The sequence below is a fragment of the Pectinophora gossypiella genome, chromosome 8, assembly GCF_024362695.1.
Source record: "Pectinophora gossypiella chromosome 8, ilPecGoss1.1, whole genome shotgun sequence".
Lineage (NCBI taxonomy): Eukaryota > Metazoa > Arthropoda > Insecta > Lepidoptera > Gelechiidae > Pectinophora > Pectinophora gossypiella.
Genome location: NC_065411.1, coordinates 12,835,040 through 12,848,253, shown reverse-complemented (window position 1 = coordinate 12,848,253; position 13,214 = coordinate 12,835,040). Strand labels below are relative to the sequence as shown.

The 13,214-nt window shown below is 38.7% G+C and overlaps 1 protein-coding gene and 2 non-coding genes across 3 annotated transcripts in view; all 3 read right to left on the bottom strand.

Moving 5' to 3' along the window:
• Positions 1-13,214, bottom strand: part of LOC126368777 (caskin-2) — a 336,044-nt gene that overhangs the window by 170,864 nt on the left and 151,966 nt on the right. The window lies entirely within an intron of this gene.
• Positions 7,813-7,892, bottom strand: Trnal-uag (transfer RNA leucine (anticodon UAG)). The gene has a single exon. It is a non-coding gene; the product is annotated as a tRNA-Leu (tRNA).
• Positions 8,057-8,136, bottom strand: Trnal-uag (transfer RNA leucine (anticodon UAG)). The gene has a single exon. It is a non-coding gene; the product is annotated as a tRNA-Leu (tRNA).

Genomic DNA, 13,214 nt, shown 5'->3' with positions numbered 1-13,214 from the left:
AAAATTTTGTGTTTTTTTTTCTTTTTTTACAATATGTGGAAGCTTGTTAATGGCTTTTAGATATTTAAGTTAGTATGTATCATTCTAAATTTAGCTGTAAGCTCCCCAAATAAAATAATATTAAATAAAAAAATAAAGCCCTTTATAAGAATGTTCAACATATGTTGCGATCTGTTTCACATTAGTTAAGACAACATTGCATTATAGGACGACCACATTGCCAAAACAGCAATTACAAAATGGCCAGTCTTTTGTAATTGTTTAGTTTTTATCCTCAGTTGAAGGCTGAACGTTGAAATTTTAATTGCCAGTGGGTCCGCCTCTCTGGGAACTTCAGAGTCCAAGGATTGTGCTTGCAAATTATGGGCATTGTTTTGTTCACCGAACAATTCGGTTTAGGTATTTGATATTCGTTTATTATTATCTGTATTTCGTTATATTCCATCGCTTGGTTATTCTAGTTTGCGATGTTGACATCATCAAGGATCTGTTGCTATTTCGCATTGATATTATTAATAGACTCCGGAACTATTTCGAGTTAGTGATGACATCAAAGTTGAATGCAAATAATTTTGGGAATTTCATTTTAAAAGGATATTTATAGCATATTTTTGTTGCTATTACCGGAAGATGCGACGGCCTCTGTGGTCCAGTGGTTGAGTGTTGGGCTCTCGATTCGGAGGTGCAGGATACGATTCCCTGTGTGAGGATCACAAAAATCACTTTTTGATCCCTAGTTTGGTTAGTACATTGGAGGCTGATCACCGGATTGTCCGAAAGTAAGATGATCCGTGCTTCGTTGTACGTTTAGCAGTCCGGTCCTGACTACTATATAGTCGTCACGGCTCAATAGGAACTCTGGGTTGATGAGGTCGATTATTGGTCTCTCGACCCACACAAGAGAAGAACGGAATGATAAGGTTAAAGTTGAATGAGACTCTACGTAGGCTACAAAAGATGGCTAAAGATAGGCCAGAAGTGTAAATGAGTTTTACTTTAATCTTAATCCTTTATTGGTACTTCACCTCGTTAGCTTTTACCGTCAACATCTTAAGAGATAAGTAGGAGCGAGTAAAACCGTTGTCACGTCAATAAACGCCCTAGTTAATTATAACGAAGCTATTTAACATAAAATAACACGCGTGAGAACGGCAATCAGTGAGAAACAGATGTCATACGACCAGTGATGTGTCGCTGTCGGGAATTTTCCCACTTTGGGAACGTTCCCGGCAGTTTTTTTGACGTGACTCATTGTAGATTTGCCGCAAATGGCATTAACTACTCCGGCCGGACAAAAAAGGCGCAAAAGTTATGTAAAAAGAGCTTTATTACGTAACCTTTAGGCAAATAAGAACAGAGTACAACATACATACTTAAACTCACGCCTATTTCCCACCGGAGTAAGCAGAGACTATGGAATTCTATTTGCTTCGATCTTGACACACTTCTCTTGCTTCCTTCACACTCAATATACGTCCTTCTAGGTCTTCCTCTGCCAGCCCTACAATCAACCTTCGCTTTATATACCGCTTTCGTAATCCTATTATCCTTCATCCGCTCGACGTGTCCAAACCAACTTAACATTTTCTTCGCAGGAACATTTCCTTATCAGAGTACAAGAAGGAACAATTTGAAAATGGAAAACAGTCAGTGTCCGTACTATCAAAGAGTTTTTTGGTGTAGGATCAACCACGGAAAGTTGAATCATCACATAAATGGGGCTGAAAGGAGTCGCCATACTGTGAATGTGATCACCCGGATCAAACCCTATCTCACATAGTGAACGAGTGCCCTCAACACCGGTTCCCAGGTGGCATAGCCGAGCTGCATTGTGTGACGGATGCGGCAGAGACTTGGTTGAGGGAGCTTAAGAGATATATGTATGATCCACGCAGGATATTTATTAGAGTAATGATTATATTATAATGTATGTACACCATTAACACATGTTTATGGAACACGATGTTTTCGGGCGTCACCCAACAGGGTCCACATAATATCAGCGTCGTGGTTCACGCCGCGACTTGTGCTGAGTGAAGCCCTTTTATCTCAGGACGTCCACCACCACCTTATGATCATTTCGACAAACATCCGTCTTGCTTTTTTGTAATTGTTTTAGTGGAAATTTGATATGATGTTGTTGTTTTTTTTTTGTGTGTGTGGCGCCCTTTTATAATAAACTATGTATGTTCTATTCTATTTTTTTGTCATACGCAATAATAAAGAGTATTTACAACGGGAACATTTTCAGGAACGGCACATCACTGCATACGACCTTGATAGAACATGTGTGACATTAGGGTCATACATACATACATACATACATAAACTCACGCCCGTAATCCCTAATGGGGTGGGCAGAGCCACAAGTAATCAAAGACAACTTGCAGCCACTGTTGATACGAAGTCCAAAGATGGATATGATGAACCTTATGGTGATAAGGGATCAGCCTATCGCCCATAACATTAGTCCATCATGTTAGAGGACACAATCCCTCTGTCGGTTTTTACGACATGCCCGGGAAGAGAAGCAGCTGAACGTGTTCTATGTTTTTTATATGCTCCCAGAACAGCATAGAAGCAGATAAGAAGATAGAAGCTCCTTCCAGCATATTATAGAAGTATTTACAACGGGAACATTCCCAGGAACGGCACATCACTGCATACGACCTTGATAGAACATGTGTGACATTAGGGTCATACATCGTGACTCGTAATCTGATTGTTGTCATACAAGCACAGTTAGACATGCCATTCATAGAATCTGTATCGTTGTTCTTATAAAAAAAACAAATAGCGGAGATTCTTTCGCGTGAATAAGATGGTGCACATCATCAGCTGTGACGTACACAGTTGACTATTTTAAAACGTTATTCATCAACAAAGCATAAGAAGACATTCTTAATGTTTAGATTTTATTGGACGAAATATTTGAGCATTGATGTATAATTAAATCGGAGGGGTTAACACGTAGAAGAAATTCACCTGAAAAAGCAATATTGCTATTTGATGTTTATACGAGCAAAATGTCAAATTGCAATATTGCTTTTAGATGAATTGCTTCAATGTGGCGTTTTAGACCCCCCACTCTAATGTCTTAATCTATACAAGTATTTAAATAGTGTTCAAAATCCTAAAACCATGTCCGCAAAAATAAGCCAATAGGGAGTTGTCAATATATAAATCTACTACTTTTCGTTAGTCCTTTTTTTGTGTCGTAACGATGAATGGTACATACACAAATACACGTTTATTTCCGATTGGGAAAGACAGGCACCACCGAATTCTACTTACTACAATTGACACAGCACTTTGGCTTCTTATTCTCTCATCAAAATCTTCATACAAACTCGCATAGTTTAGTGTTTCATTTGGTCTTTTCAAACCGTGTTTACCGGGTGAGAGCCCTCAGCGCTCTCCATTTGTCCGGCCACGTAGGTAATGCTATTTGCGGCAAATCTTAAATAAGTCACGTTATCGAAGCAAATGGAATTCTATAGTCTCTGCTTACCCCGGTGGGAAATAGGCGTGAGTTTATGTATGTATGTCACGTTAAAAAACAAGACACTGTCGCTTTTCGAACCCCATTGAGGTCCATAGAACCCCAAAACTGTTCAGAACAAACCGCCGTGTCCATCTGAAGACACATTGTAACATTTTTGTAAACAACCGTCGGCCTGGCTTGTAGTTACAAGTATTAATGGTGTACGAACGTGACCAAATGAACACCACGCTGCTATATTTAGAGGCTGCGCAATGAGTTGTATTTCCTTACCTTGCTCGGAGCACACTGGCCCTAAAGTTTGACAGGCATGGGTTGAATAATAATACATAAATGATGCATAACAGTATGGCATTCATTAAAGTCACAGGCCTCATACACAAAACAAGCTCGTTTTCTCTGAACTAAGTTTTATTACGCTGCAGTTACGTACTTCTTATTTGCTATTTTAGCCCTTTATACCACGCATGTAGTATTTGTAGTATATGCGAGCCGTGGTAATCCAGTTATTAGAACGCTTGCCTCTCACTTTGAGGTCGTAGGTTCGAATCCAGCACAGGCCTAAACCAATGATTGTCGAATTTGTTTTCGAAGTCATATTTGGATCATAAATTATTATCACTTGCTCAGCGGCGAAGGAAAACATCGTGAGGAAACCCACATTCCCGAGAAATGCATCTTCTGAGGTATGTGGCCTAACTTGTATTGGGCTGGTTTTCCCTTTGCGGGTTGGAAGGTCAGACAGGCAGTCGCTTTTGTAAAAAACCGGACCTGTCAAATGTTCAGGTTAGGTAAGCGGACCGAGTGAAAAACGGGAAATGGGGTGATGAATACCACGCATGTCGATCTTCAGTGGTGGCAAACAAAGACAGTTGTTCCTTGAATGTTACATTTTGTAATTCCTTGTCTTTATTAAACATTACTAATAAAAAGAGTACTTCTGCGGTTTTGGATTTCCCCAACGGACAAAAGGTTGCGGAAAGAGCCTTTTCACTCATTTATTCTATTTGTATTAGTAGTAGGTACCTAAATTTTATACCTGTACCTAATCGGTGGACAGCGCTACGTCCCAACATTAGAAAACACACAATACTTCTGTCGAAAATTTTTTTACACAAACACCACACATTGAAGTTATCGTACACGCGCATCTGTGTGTGACGTCTGCTGCCATACGATTGAAGACTAAAGTATGTTCGAGGGGGGGGGGGGGGGGGGGGGGGGGTGAGGTAAACCTAGCTCAGTCGCTGGTGGGGAGCGGAGATTTGCCGTTCTATACGTGATATGATTCCTTATTCAATGGCTACGTGTCATATTAAAAACAATTTATACTCTATCATTGTCATTGAAACAATACAGTGCAATCTAGTAAACTATGATATACACTTGTTCAAAAGATAAACATATCGACATAATGTAAGCAGTAATAATCCTCATTGTTATGCGCATATAACATCATATTCTATTGTTCAACAAAATACTTTTAAAACTTGTCACTTCTGAATTGTTTTCTGGGTATTGTTATCTACTAGACGAGGTGTGGACTTTACTCAACATACTGAGTGATAGTTTGGCAAATGGTCTGACATGAATGAAGCAATGGGCAAGGACGGTACTGTTATAAAAAAATAATGCAACCAAAAGAAAAACCACTTTATAGCAATTGATCAAGAATATAATTGACTACTTTTTAATCTGGAAAATTAATCGATGGAGAGTAATTCTGTTACGAGTAGTTTCCTTAAAACCATGGTATGACGCCGTGGATAAAAGGCTCAAATTTAATTAATGTAACTTAAGTTATAAGGTGCAGTTTCCACTAACAGTGACAGTTTTCACTCGACCATTACGTATACTATAGACGGCGATACGGCTCACCACCTATCATGATGGTCTAGAAAGGTCGGAGTGGTGTGAATACTTCGTTTATTTTGCGATGGATGTACCTCTGACTATCAATCGGAATATTCAAATTCAAAAATATCTTTACTCAGTAGGTAACATAGTTACTCTTTGAATCGTCAATTTTTACATAACGAACGTCTCATCCGCCTAAATCTACTGCAGCTTCTCACAACCTGTATAGCCGGGGAAAAGAAGCTGCAAGAAAAACCTCGGCACAGGGCCCTAGACGTTCTTTAAAAAAATAAAATAAACAAAATAATTTTATACATTTGAGTAATTTAGCTGCCTAATGGTGCTAATTCCTGTAAATACCATCTAATTTTATTTTAAGTTATATCTGTCATTTTCTTATCCACCGAAAAGGAAAGGGACGGGTAATCGACAAGCATAAAATTTATGGAACACACGTCAATTTTAAGCACAAATCTAAACCAACCGTCTAAAAATTTTACATCCGTCAATAACCCGACACAGTTAAGTAGACAGCACGTCAAACGGATTGCATACCAGCGACGTACCTTTTGATTCGCCCGGGTTATTCATTCATTCACTCATTCTTCCTAAAATTAAGAGCAGTGAATCATCCGTCCCTTTCCTTTTCGACGGATATGAAAATGACGGATATAACTTTAAATAAAATTAGGCGGTGTCTGCAGGAATCGGGGCCATTATCAGTTCTCAATATAGTCGTGGACTTATGTTATGTTAACTTATTAAGTTACTGCAACTTTTTAGAATGTGACAGATAACTGACAGCTGTCAATAAACCATCGCTACTGTCCGTATGCGCGTTACGTCATGAATCGCGTCGCACTGACTGTCCGCACGCACCACTAATTCCTCGTATGTGATAGCACCTGATATACCTCCGCGATGCATACTAAGTAAATCATACTAAAAGCCACCGTGAGACCAAAACTTTCTTTTACAGTTCCCATCGGAATCATATCCAACGGAATGACATTTCTTCACGAAGGACATAATTAGGAGATAAAAATTGAATGTCAATTATAATCCGGAAATGTCGCGGCGCGTTTTGTTATGTTAATGTAATTAATTTAATTTGAAATGTTCGCTGAACTTATTCGATTGGGAAATAAAAAAAGTATGATTATTATTGGTTAGACATCTAATAACAGTTAGAATTTAAGGAGAAGTAAAATATTTATAGTAAGTAAATTAGTTTCTTAAACACATACCTACTTATTTGACTACATCGTCATCTTATAATGTAAACGTCGTAAGTGCCCTTTTGGGATATCACATTTGATGTGATTTTTTTAATCAAAACCTCGAAACACACACGCTATTTTAATTTCGGGTATTCACATTCACAACATAATACCTAAGTATATTCACTAGGTAACGAATCGACATTTTTACGTAACGAACGTCTCATCTTCCTAAAACTACTGCAGCTTCTCACAACCTGTACAGCCGGAGAAAAGAAGCTGCAAGAAAAACCTCGGTCCCTAAACGTACTTTAAAAAATATATATATACAATTTAGTAATTTGGCTAATAGGAGTTCCCAGTCAGTTAATCCCATGCATTCATATGTTCTAGATAATCACTAACCTTATAATAACCTTTTTCACAAAGTTTTTGATTAATTACTGTCTTAAAACTGTTCAAAGATAAATTCTAAGTAAAAATTGAGACTACAAATTGTTATCTGGATTGCAACTACTTAGCGTGTCTTTGGCGTTGTATTAACAAAAATCACCTTCGAAAATGATGTTGCAAAAATATACTTACGAAGTGTTACAAAGCGACTATATTATTTAAAAAAACCTCTGAAGACAAAGTAAAAAGTAAAAACTCCGCACGCACCTCGTTGAAAAACCTTCCGCAGGCAGGGAACTGATAGTTACCATCCACTCTCGCATTCAAGATCGTACGCTAAATGCACGAACCCCTTCAGAAGCCTACTCAGCCCCTCATACATACCCTCACTTTACCATTCATTTGAATTTCATATCCCTCCGCGATGGCGTCAGAATCAACACTCATTCAGCCAACAGCCGTGAAACAAACCCACTTGGAGCCAAATTGAAATTCATCCACTCGAAAATATGCGAAGAAAGCATGAAATAAAATCTTAGTCCTCGAGAAGTGAAATCGCGATTACATCTTTCCCACGTTTGAATGACGGAATAAATAATTTAATCAAACAAAAACGCGGTTTTCAACAAATAAATTTCAAAAAGTGTTAATTGAATTTTTGAACAAGACTGTCTCGCGAATTTTAATTCAATTTAGAGAACGAAATGCATTTGCTTTTGTTTGAAGGAATAAAGATGTTTTTAAGCCGCCAATGGAATTTAAATGATAATACTTTTAGCGTCTGGTGAATAAGAAGTTTTTAAATATTCCATTATCTGAAAAAATAAAGACAAAAGTATTTGACAGCGGTGGGATTCGAACCCACGCCCTTTCGGACTGGTGCCTAAAACCAGCGCCTTAGACCACTCGGCCACGCTGCCTTCGACTGAAGTACTCCAATATTTTGAACGAATAAAGTGTTTTCATGCCTGCTAATTAATTATAAATGATAAAACTTTTACCCTCTGAAGAATGAGAATTTGTAAATTTTCCAGTACCTGAAAAAAAAAACAAAAGCTATAATTAAAAAGTGGAAAAAGATATCTGACAGCGGTGGGATTCGAACCCACGCCCTTTCGGACTGGTGCCTAAAACCAGCGCCTTAGACCACTCGGCCACGCTGCCGTCTCGTAAGGCGCTTCAATATTGTTGCTTCTATCTAAAGCAACTAAAAATAATTTGATTTTAATTTTTATAATTCCGTACATGTTTGGTTTTATTTGTTTTTACACCTTTTACATTATTTCTATTTTTATCAGAAAATGTTTAAATATTTTTAGTAAATTAATTAGTTTGTCTTCTACTTACATAATGTCAAATATAACTTGTAATAAGTAATTTTGATAACTATATATATATGACAAATCAAAGTCCTAAAATACACTGTACTACCCGAACCTAAATGTTTAATTTCTTCTTCTTTATAATATCCAGAACAATAGTACCTTGATTAAACCACAGATGAAACATACGTCACGAAATATAACGAACAATCGTAATCTAATTACAAAACGACAACTCACGACTAAATTACGATGGCACCTGGCGAAAAGTAATAAATAACATTTTGTAAAATATACTCATGGGTATAAAAGGGAAAATCTTCATAAAATCGCCATGTCAACGGTGCCACTGACAGATCAGAAAATGTTGATAAATGTTGATGTTGTTGGTGTTGTTGATGTTGTGTTGTTGTTGATGTAGATGTTCCAAACAGTGATGTGTAAAAACTCTTAGTAAAGACACTGGCTGATTTTCTTTTGCAAATTGTTCTTTCTTGTACTCTTGCATCATCTGCATAAAGTTTAGATAACAAAACTCTTTTATTCCAAAGGCACATCATGGAATGGTTACAACCACAATCTTCTTCTATCGTGTGGGTTGTTGGGTGGATTACCAATCTCATCAACCCTGGTGTCAGAGTTATTATTGAGTCTAAGTTCCCTGACATGACTCTTATAACGACTACTTACTTACATCAGGAAGTAGTAACCGGGACCAACAGAGCAACGTGCCTTCCGAAGCACGGATCCTCTTAGTTTCGGACAATCAGATGAATAGCCATGTGCTAACCAAACTAGGGATCACAAACTGATTTTAGTAATACGTACCCACAGGTATTCGAACCTGGGACCTCCGGATCGTGAGCCCAACCACAATAGTCATCCCGCACAGTGTATCTACATAACTGGACGTAAGTTCCAAATCTTCAAATCAATTAATTATGTTACAAATATCATTATCTTCAATAGACAAGAGGAATGTATCAGTCAATACTAAATAATAACGTAATATCACCCAAAGGTTGCCTGGAAGAAATTACTGCCTTAGCAATAAGACCGCCTTTTGTACGTTTGTTTAATTTATATTCCTGTTTCAGCACTTCGAGCTTCGAGCCTATTCTACTCTTGTTACGGTCGCCATATTAGACCGAGATAGCGGGCTAATTCTACACGGCTTGGCTCATTTGCACCGATCAGCGACCGGTCGAGCGATCATTGCGGATTTATGTGAGATACTCGATCAGGCAGGCAACGGACGAGTTACATGGTCACACCCACAGGTTAACACAGGACGGGGCTAGGGTAATAGGTACATGTGTGTGACATAGAAATCTAAATAGGTATGTAGAAGTTAAGGCTGATTAAACAGGGTGTTAGTGATATCGTAACGAAAAATTTTAGGGGTGAATCAGACCATTATTCTGAGTAGTCAAGTGGAATTTTCCAAACAAAGATAAAAGATGCATATGTCTGTTATCCATGAAATTAGAAGGTTAAACTAAGGAAAAACTGTACAGCGCCATCTATATTGACTTAGAGGAACGTAGCCTGGAAAGTCGTTTAACAATACGTTCCTCGACAGTTCAGTTCGTTACAATCGATTATGCCAATATTATATAATTCAAATCAATTTTTGATGAATGGCTTTTGCGTGATCACAATTCTGCCAGTGTCACATTTGAAGAAAATACATAATACGGCAGGAATAAAATCTCATCATCATCATCATCATCAACCCTTTAACGACTACCCCCTTTTTTAACCCCCACTGCTGGGGCACGGGCCTTCCCTATGGATGGATAGGGAGATCGGACCTTAAACCATCACGCGGGCCCAGTGCGGATTGATGGTTATTAACAACTGCTAATGCAGCCGGGACCAATGGCTTAACGTGCCTTCCGAAGCACGGAGGAGATCGAGATTTTTTTTGTGGTCACCCATCCTATGACCGGCTTTTGTGAAAGTTGCTTAACTTCAACAATCGCAGACCGAGCGCGTTTACCGCTGCGACACCGAGCTCCTTAATTTTGAATAAAATCTAATTGGTAGAAAATTCGATTCACGTCTGTCGGATGCCTAACGACCTGTGGGCTAAGATGACCACAGAATGGTCTCCGAATAGAGACAGACGCAGGCGTGACAGAGCGAGGCGGAGATGACGCGACGTCTTGGATGCTTTCCTGGAAGGCTGGCCGGTTGGAAGCACTGGAAAGAGAGTCCAGGGAGAAATGGAGGGAGGCCTTTACCCAGCAGTTTGACACTTTAGGCTAGATAAGATAAGAAAATTCGATAGTTATTTAGGTATTTTCTCTTGCGAGATGTTGAGCATACTCGTCATTGACATTGACAGTCGAGCAGCTGTCATCTGTTGACATCCAACAATATTGTATATTACGGATACTCGTACCTACCTTGACTTTAGACAGAATGAGTCACAGTGTAGCAATTTCGCAAAACGCGAAATTTTCTTCCTACACGCGGTGGGATGATAGACTACTCCCATAATTCAAGTGTGTGTGAGTTGAGGAGTAGACTGGGGCTTTATTAAATAATTGGCTCCGTTGGTTTGGAATCGTAGGTGGCAATGGGAGTGCTATAAAGTTAGATTACAACCATTCTATGACTGTTTGAATCAGCTTAATTACGTTGCTACGATACACACATAACTCACAAACGTAATCCCTATTGCGGTGTCTCCAATACCAAATGGTTGAATGTCTTCTGTTGATAAGGCTACATCATTAATACATAACATAATAAGATACTTATCTACTTAATACTAAATACATGTCCACCTTAACAGGTAGGGCTAGTCAAAAAGACCGCTCCGAATGGCACCCGGTGAGAAAGTGCTCATTACGCTGGCGGCGTTTCAGCAACATTTAGTCACACACTGGACACTTCAAACTAAAATCTATTTCTTTCAGTGTGCCGCCTTACCAGATAAGTGTGAGCGGGACAGATAGCCCGCGCGCGTTCCCCCTCACTCCTTAGCGGCTTGCAGAACTACGTACGACCATTTGGACTAAAGTAAGACCCAGAGGAAACGAATAAACCTAGCCATTTTATACGTTTTTTATTCTATGATTTGGTACAAGCTTCCTAAGATAATACGATGAATTATAATAGACCCATCGTGAATTAAATACTTAAACTTTTCAATAATAGATAGAAACTGCGTAAAGTTCTAAAACAATTACGATACTGTCTGTAGATAGAATGAGTGCGGACCCTACGGCCATAATTTGTGAACCCACATCCCAAAACAATAAATTCGAGCAGATTTACGCCACTATAAACATGCAATCTCGTCAAATTGATTTGTGATTTTCAGATTGTGGTTTGCGGTTTTTATTGTCATATTGATGATTACTTTCACATCTCAATGGAAAATAATCATAATGGAACATCGAAAGTCTGTTTTGGAATGAAGATATGGAGTGGGCAAACCCACAAGTCATCGACAAGACAAGCCGCATCCAGATCTGATAGACGGATAAAGATTAATTCCTAATATACTTCATGATCAAATCCATTAGCAATGTCTTTTTTGCGCCTCAAATATTTACTTTAAGACCCTCATTTTTTTAAAGTCGGTCAAAAATACCCCGCTCAGGTCAATCTATATATTTTGTGTTGCGTCACTCATCAATTTTTTCAGCTCTTATCTTGGCTCTGCCTTCAGTAAAGCCCCCTATTTTTTGCGGGTCTGAGATACGCGAATTAGTTGGAACCAGCGGGGGATTTAAGCCGTATCTGGGCCGATCGTAAAAAATGCCCCTCCCCTCTATGAGGGCATTAGTTTTCTTGATGCAAGTCTTGCGATTTAGGAAGCTTACTAAGTAGGCAAGGTCGGTATGAGAAATTAGCCGGGCTCTACCTGCTTTGGCGTAATGACGTCATCATCCAAGGAAGTCTTTGAGTTGGAATTTGATGCAAAAAAATAAAACAAATGAAACTAAAGATTACGTTGCCCCATAAAAAGCCGTTACCCGACTAAAACCCGATTAAGCGACTTAAGATTTAGCTAGAACCAATTGTAATAAGATCGAATAAAAAGCTACTGATAGATAGTTTCTTATACCACAATGCCCATTGAAAACTTGCACACCATTAACTTCTCAAACACATCTCTTGACTACATTTCTCATAGAATTCCCCAGATTTGATTCATACAAATCTACGACACAACAGGGTTATTCTACTCCAGTTCCATTTTTCATACGCAATACGCACTCGAGCTCAATGCGAAAAAGGGCTCAAAGGGAAGGTCTTAAAGTACTTTCCAGCAAGAAAGCGGGGAAGAATAGCCCATCAACAACACGCATGATAGACCCAGCGGGGTAAGAGTGATTAAAATAAGTACGGATTTGGGTGCGGCTTGTACTTGGGGTAAAAACGTGGGTAAAAATGAGGCAAAGGGGGCGAAGTCCTACCACGCCCCGCCACGCGACTGTCCTCGGGGCACGAATGTTCCTTTTGTATTAATTTTAATTTAGACTTTTGAAAAATTGCTCCAGCTCTTTTGTAGTTTTGTGAATAAAATAGTTAAGAAAAAATGCTCATTTGAATATTGCTCGCACACTGTCGTTATCAAAGAACGAACACAGCTACACCGTTCTTTGAAAATAGAAAAGGAAAAACCAATTTGGACTTAAATGAATAACTGTCTAGAATCCCAGACTAAACACATTTGAATATTGAGAAAAGTAACTACGCAGTACAAACATATAAATACATTCAATCATAATCAAACATACCATTTCCAATTAACCCACACACATACCCTTTAGCGAGTAAAATAAGTAACAACCTATCCATGACTGTACCAAGTTCAAAACATCTGGCTAAGTATTCGACAACTGCTTACAAACGCTGCTATGTATCGCTAACGAGCGATTTGCATCGACCCGATATCTT